Raw genomic sequence first — 7803 nt, forward strand, 5'->3', positions numbered from 1 at the left:
ATATATGTTTGTTTGTCTCATAAAATTCTGGCAGCGCTACCAAAGCAAGAAATTATCTAAAGATAAATATTAGCAGCAACTGATCAACACTGTCATACACTGTGTGATGTTAGAAGTTCGAAGCATTGTGCTTTATTTCCCCTGTGATTTTGTGCAGGTTCCCTTTGGTGCTATGGTTGCACCATCTGTAAGGAGGAGCTTGTGACTTGTCCCTGGTTTTCAAACATTCCCAATCCTATGTGTTTTGCTTTTAGTCATATACAAAACACAGAATCTGTATATTTGCATAGTTTGTCTAAACCCTGTCTGTTAGTAGCAGTGGTTCTGGTTGCTTTGTAGCCATCTGTAATTAAGGACTGGAGTAGAGCTCAATGACTTGATCGTATCGCACATGTTCTAACTCAGCTGCTAAGAGAGTGGAGCAAATGCCCTAAGAACAGCACTGTTTTCCTAAAGTGGATGTGGTGATTGGGGAATACGTCTAAGAAGACCTTTTCTTTCAAACTGCCTTTTTTAAAATCAAGTAACCTCCAGCTCAGATACTTTCTTTAACTGTTAGCCAGGGAATCACAGGAGGCACATACGTAGTGTTAAGCTATAAAGCTCAAATGGCAACGTGATCCTGTGACAGAATGTCTTGTTTTCCAACACTCCTTTATCAACAAGAGCCAGCATAAACGTGCCAAAGTTAGCAGCTAGCTCTTGCTGATTTAAATGATGTTACCATCCTCTGCAGGGAGTGAAACCAAGAACACAAAAGCTCTGCTAACATTATCTTCTGAAATGCAGTAGCAGCCCGTGACAGAGCTAGTGCCTTCTGCTGCTGGATAAATCCGATGGCAAGGCCACAGCATTCACAGAGAACTCACAAATGGTGGAGAGCTAAGGCCAGAGGGTGATGAAGTGAGGGAAAGATTTCTCCTTGAGCTAAAACCACTATCTTGCTATGGTATTTGGCAAAATTGACTTCACTTCTGCTGTGCTAAATATCTAGAAAACAATTGAACTAGTTGCTAGCAGAGATGAGACTGACTAAAAACTTGAGCAGCCCTAAATTTTGGAAAGTTCACAGCTGGATTTGAACTCCGTGGCTCGAGCTCTGGTCACTTGCAGGTTTTCCTTCCGAAAGGAGCCCAGTGTGATGGATGTTGGTGCAGATTACTCATGCTGTTAACATGAGTTATTTGTGCAGGTGGCCGTGCAGGGCGTGATGAACATTCTCCAGCTAAAGCCAGAATAGGAGCATTACCAATGCATCGTTAATCGTGCTTTAGTGTGCCCTTCTATTAGGGAGAAGTGTAAAGGAGGAGAGAACTTGGCTGAAGTAGGCAAAGAGAAGCTGACTTGTGTGCACTTTGCTTCCATCTGAGCACTGAGACAATGCAGTGGGTCTTAGGAATGTTTGATATCCTTCAGCTTCTGAGCAGTGACCAGCTGCTTTTCCGGGAGAATGGATTTTCATGATTATAGAAGTTACCAGCTGCCAAAATACTGTGCCTTCACTTCCAATTTCCACGTCTGTGAATATAATAGACTAATATAACAATCTGGGCATCTGTGCAGTAACTTTTTTCCCTGCCTTCTTATCAGTTGTCTCCTAAATAGTAACGGATTCCTTGTTTTTCATGAACCTGTGGAATGTAATGACAGTCTCAAGACACAGCTGTGTTTCAGTCTCCCCAAGACTTAGCAGTAGGCTTTTAGTTTTGACTGGTGTTAGGGTAAAATACTCAATGGGTCTGCTCTCCTGCAGGTAGCATCATCATGTACGGAGCGCTCCTCCTCTTTGAGTCTGAGTTTGTTCACATTGTCGCCATTTCCTTCACGTCGTTGATTCTCACAGAGTTACTGATGGTGGCACTGACGATCCAGACTTGGCACTGGCTCATGATAGTGGCTGAGTTGCTTAGTCTCTCCTGCTACATAGCTTCTCTGGTCTTCTTACATGAATTTATCGGTAAGGTTAAATACCTTTTCTCCATCCGGTTGCTTTATGACCTGAATAGTTAACTGGGCTGTAAGAACATTAGTTGGATTTAAAAGGCTGTTGATGATGTCAACGTGATTATAATGGTGATACTTCTGTCCAGAATAAACACTTTTTGATTTGAAGGATGTTTTATGGTTCCTTCTCACAGCAAAGTGCTAGAGGAGATAAAGCTAGTCAGTGGGCTGTATGCTGCTCAGTGAATCTCATCCTTGCTTTCAGAGCTTCTCCATGTATCAGCTGTCATATGGAATAGTGATCTTTTATTTCCATGTGTGAACTGGACTTGAGAGTGCAAATTTGATCCCCTCCTCTTTGAAGAATTTAGCCTTTTAGCTGGATGAAGTAACTGCCTCCTAAAGCTTACCCAACTTTATCCGCTTCCTCATAGGCCCTTCTCTTTTTTCTTTTTTTCTTTTTTTTTTTAAACTTGCCTGGAAGGGAGTTAATCCATTTAGTCTCCATGGCTAAAGGGAAAAAGATGAGGAATTCCAGATCCCCCGATAGTTATCTAGTTACAAATCAGATCTGTAGGCTTTGTTCCAGTGTTTGTTCAGGGATCCACAAGATGTCACTACTTCTTCCATAAAGCTCTTTGCTTACACTGAAGGCCATGAGGGTAACTTCCTCGTGGGCTAGATCTGTGTCTTTTACAGATGGGTATACTAGCTCTATCTCGATCAATGCTGTAGCTATTTTTGTAGTGCCTCCCAGATCTAACTGAGTTGAGAGATGTGTTTGTTTGGACTACCAGCCAAGTAGCAGAGGCCAAGTCTCAGAGTCAGCATACAAGTAGCCCATTTAAGGAGAGTTCAGTATTTCCAGAGGATGGATAGCCCTGCTTTAGATGGGCTATGCACGTGCATTTGCCTGCAATGAGTTTCATGCTCTGCTGGAATCCCACAGGAATGGGTCAGGCATTTTGAAAGAGGCAGAAAAGTGAGGTACCAGGGATCGTGTGAGCTTTGAAATTCTGCGTGTGGGGGAAGGTGAGGCTGTTGGAGAAGCGCTGTCAGATCGCATTGCCTTTCTGTACCTCTTCCCTTCTCTTTTGTTGACTCTGAGCTTTTCTCTTTTTACAGATGTTTACTTCATTGCTACTTTGTCGTTCTTGTGGAAAGTCACTGTCATCACTCTGGTGAGCTGTCTTCCCCTCTACGTCCTGAAGTACCTGAGGCGAAGGTTTTCTCCTCCAAGCTACTCAAAGCTCACATCCTAGGGCTGCTTTCCTTCTGCACCAGAGACAAATGCTGCACATGGCTGAGAGGCAAAAATCGTGTAGTTGTTACTAAAACAAATACGTCTGATATTTGCATAAGGATCATGTGGTAATCTCTATTACATGCTGCTTCATTGAAAAAGACTTCACAACTACCATGAATGGAGACTGATTGGTACAAGGGAGTTCTTCGGAGTCTGGAGGCACTTATTAGTTCAGCCACTTTTTGTCACTTTTGTTCAACTTAACTGGGGTCAAATGCATGCAGCTATGGTGATGGTTGGTTTCTCACTTGTGGTTAAAAGCATCCAAAAGCTGCTAACTGACCTCAAAATTTATATTTGACAATTTTTAATTTTTTAAGTACCTGTGGTGTTCCTTGCAATGTGTTGTGTAGTTTTTTATTCATCTTTTCGATTCAAGTAGGTACGTTCTTTTTACGTCTTGGAAATCCCTTAATGTAGGTGATGTGCTGTAGTGCTGACCACAGATTCCTGATTTATGGCATGCTGTTCCCATAGTGGGGCTCCAGTCTACACATGCTTGAGAATCTGAGCTTGTCTGAGATTTTCTGTCAGTGCTCACCCTAGTGATTTTGGTGGTATCCAGCCATCGATAACTACAGAGAAATGTAATCCAAAATGAAGAAATGGAGTTTTGTTTAGCTTTTGTGCTTCCTGTTAGAAGGAGCTGGTGACATAATAGCTTTACTGTATATTTATTTGTATAGCAGAGAATTATCTAAACTAAAGCAAATTTCCTTTGGAAAAAAAATTTGCAGTTGATCAGACTTGAAATGTGTTGACAATGTGAGAAGAGACTTGTACTGTTCTGCAGACAATGTGGCAGACTGTCTTGAATCCTTGGAGACTGAAAGGAAAGGTCACAGAGCTGCTGCTCCTCACAGCTCTACCAGGTCTGTTTCCTGTTAGGGCGGAGCAGTGAAGATGGGCTGCAAATAAGCGGAGGCGCTCCTGGGTGGATGTTGTTCGTGACAAAGTCCCTACAGGAGGCAGTTTTTGAGAACCTTCCGCGTGCTTCGCTCTAAAAAACCGAACTTGAATCAGAGGCAGGAGCAGGGTCTGTACAAAGGCATTAGGTTTGTATGCAAAGCAAAAAATAGATATATTCTTTAAATCTGGTGAGTTTTGCTTTTGTAGTGAGGCTCAGCCCCCATTGTAACGCAGTGAGAATGGCTGCACATGCAGACAGCTCAGGAGAACGGCAGTTACAGGAACCTTTTGCTGCTGGGGCTGTGCATCAATCATGGCCCAGCTTGTATAGTGGCAGCCATCCTCATCTAATGGCCGTTCAGTCTGTGATAAATTAGTTGCTTTCTGTCTCGTTCCCACATCACAAAAACCACGGTGGTGGCTGGCACTGCCTGGCGCGGCGATGGGAATGGCGGAGCTGTGTGCCTGCACACCCCGGGCTGTTGGGGCAGCGCGTCCCGGCCGGGCCCTGCATGGAGCAGACGCTCCTGCTCGTCTCTGTGCCACGCAGGGCGCCTTTCATGGACTGCCAGCTTCTGCTGCCATTGCCGCAGCCGCTGTCGCAAACGGCATGAAAGGCTCTGGTGTGAAAAGCAGTGGAAAATGGGAGCGTTGTTTCGAAAGGAGAGCCGGAGTCTCTGTGGATCCATAGTGGTACGTCTCGGGTTTTCAAGTTTAAGATCGCTGTGGCTTGGGTGGTGATTGCTCTGAGGAACGCTTTGGATGACCTGGGCACCTTTCCTTGTTCTCAGTTGTGGAGAGGAAATATCAAAGAGGAGGGAAGCAAGTTCCAAAGGAATTAGAGAAGAAATAAAAATTTGTGTAGCCTGGGGGTGAGGAAGCAGCAGGCCTTGTTGTTATTTCATGTGAGGAAAACTCCCTGAGTTCAGAAAGGCGTTTTCAAAATGCTGCCTTTCATTCCTTCTCTTCTGAATTGTTCCTAAAAATAATAATAGTATAACAGTATGCATTTCCACCCCTCTGACACACGGTTGTTTTGGGAAAGGTGCTGTAAGTCCTACATCGCTCAGTGGTTTGTCTCCAAGGATAAAAAGCAGTGTCTGTGCAGCCCCATTTTGGAACAGTTGGGCTGGCAGCGTTTTGTGAAGGATGCCATGTGCCAAAAGGTGCTTCATGTTATCTTCATTGCGACTTGCTGCAATTCCTGAATGGTGTCAGACGTGCAGATGTTCCGAGTCCCCGTCAATATCCGATTTAAGTAGATTTAAGAAGAAGAATCAAGAATTCTTTGGCAGTTTCTTGCCACCAAGAAGTCCCTCTCGTCCTTCAGAAGATACATCGTGGTACGCATCTGTCGGATCCCCATCCCTGTGTGTGCGAACGTCCCTCGGGGACAGCAGTGCTGCGCTACCGCCTGTAAATATTTCAGTTGTGTCTGTGGTAGAATTCACTGTTTCCCAAAGTCAGTACAGTTTACACTGAGTGGACCATATTTGCAAAATACTAGCTTACACCAAGAAAGGGAGTGACCTGTGATTTCAGTAACATTTATTGCATCACAACCTTAATGCTGAAGGCCCGTTTGGTGGCAGTGGAGCAGTCTGTGGCTGTGTCCTGGGGAGGAGGCGGTGTTCCTTTGCACAAGGTTGTAAACCAGGAAGAAATTTCTCTCTGGTTAGACGCTGCCTTTTTTAAAGTAACCAGAAAATTAAAACTGCCATCTAAAGAACAGTAGGAGGGAGGAGAGACTGTTGTATGTTTCAAGTTTAGCACTTTACATCCGCAGTTTATTTCTCTTAAGTTATTTAAACATCTTGTTGAAAGCAAAGTTTAATGAACGTGTTCCTGCTTACCGTACACGTGAATAAATGCATTCTCTGTTGGAAACTTAATTTAATCTCTTCCATCTAGTGTGATCATTATTTGTGCTTCTCGGAAGCAAAGCATTGTTTCCTTCTTGTATGCAGTACCTTGTGTGTAGATTCAATCAGTGTTCTCTTCCCTCCCCTTCTTGTTGTTCTGGTTTATGTACTGCAGCAGTTTGTGCAACGTGTGAGCTTTGGGACTGCGCCCCAAGCGCTGCTGTGGGATGGCAGTGCCTGGGGTGCTCCTGTTCCCCTGCCTGCTGTGGGGAAGCTGTGCTGTGCTTAATGGTGTGAAGGTTTTGTGACACGCATTGTTCTGTTCTTACATCGCTGCAGTAATTCCAGGTGTGTTGCAACCCTTTTCATTCTTTTTTTTCCTTTACTCTCACATGCATTTCCCATGGTTTGCCCCAGGTTATCTTTGCAAACACTTGTTCTGCTCAGCTTGTATTGCAATTGAATTGTAGCATTCTTTATTCAGTAGCAGCAGCTTGAATCTGAGCACAGCCTTATCAGAACTGGGCTGAGTGATGAGTGACATCCCTGGTGTCCTCTCAGCGCTGAGAGCTACGTGCTGAGAGCTGCAGCTGTGGCTGGATCAAACTGAGCAGCACCGACGGTGTTGTTTGTCTGTGGTCTTCTGCACGATCACAATTAAATGCTGTTACAAACTCCTCTGCCCTCTGCAACTCTTGAAGGGACTTTTGCTATGGTTGATCAGGGAGCTGTGTTGAGTTAGATGTGTGAATCCCTAGAGCTCATATTCTGGCTTTCTCTTTTAAAGAGAGCTGCTGCGTCACGAGATGCATCATAAATCCTTTGTTTGCACCAGCAGTGCTCAGCACCAGGCAGGTGAGCTGCACTGCATGCAGCTCGTTGTCATGTCTTATTGCACACAGCCCTTCAGGTGGGGTTGGTGCCTCTTCACGGCTGCGTAGTGAGGGCCATCTCAGGGCCTGCTGGGACCTTCAGCGTCAGCTGGATGGGCTCATTTATTTTGTATTTATTATTAGTTTCTTTGGAGTTAATAAACCCTTTGATTTGCATGAAATCCTGGGTTCTTCAGCTTTGCCAATATGGTCCATTACTACTGCCTACTACAATTTGTGTACTTATATGCCTTTGAGAACATTTCTAATTGTTAAAATTTGTTAAAAATTAAATGTTAATTTAATTTTAATTGGGGGAGATGGATTCTGGTGTCAAAATGATATTTACTGTGATGCCAATGTTTTGTACCTGTCATCTAGTTAAACAACGTGTAAATATACTCTCTGTTCAAGAGAAATATGAATGCCAATTATTTATTGTTCTGTGGAGTTGTACGTTGCAGATGTGTAAGAACTTAAAAGGGAATGTTGTAAAACAAGGTGGAAAAATAAATTTTATGCAACTTCTCTATTTCATCCATATATGCCAGGTGTGGTGTACCGAGTTGGGCTGGGTGTGATCCTTCCACAAGCTATAAGCATTCTTTCAAGCAAAAAGAAAGGCAGCTTTCATATCAGAAGCGGATAAAGTAAATCTACAGCAAACTATCCCTCAGACAATTACATCTATATTAAAAGGTTCCCTGTAGGTTCTATAGGACACGGATGCCAGCATCGCGCTCTCTCTCAACATGAACCCGTTGTGTACAATGCTAATGCAAATATTAAATCAGCAATTTCTCTGATGTTTTTTGTGCACATCAGATGAATGTTGTAGCCTCCAGAAATTACAGAGCAGACTTCTCTCCCAAGTGTTCCCAATTTCCCACCCTAAATGGGTTACATAAGC

The 7803-nt window shown here is 43.8% G+C and overlaps 1 long non-coding RNA gene across 1 annotated transcript; it reads left to right on the plus strand.

The window, feature by feature from the left end:
• Positions 1–1721: 1721 nt before the first annotated feature.
• On the plus strand, positions 1722–7425 carry LOC109370800. Its single transcript, XR_002121228.2, has 2 exons — positions 1722–1957; positions 3070–7425. It is a non-coding gene; the product is annotated as an uncharacterized LOC109370800 (long non-coding RNA).
• Positions 7426–7803: the final 378 nt, after the last annotated feature.

The sequence above is a fragment of the Meleagris gallopavo genome, chromosome 22 (genome assembly GCF_000146605.3).
Source record: "Meleagris gallopavo isolate NT-WF06-2002-E0010 breed Aviagen turkey brand Nicholas breeding stock chromosome 22, Turkey_5.1, whole genome shotgun sequence".
NCBI lineage: Eukaryota > Metazoa > Chordata > Aves > Galliformes > Phasianidae > Meleagris > Meleagris gallopavo.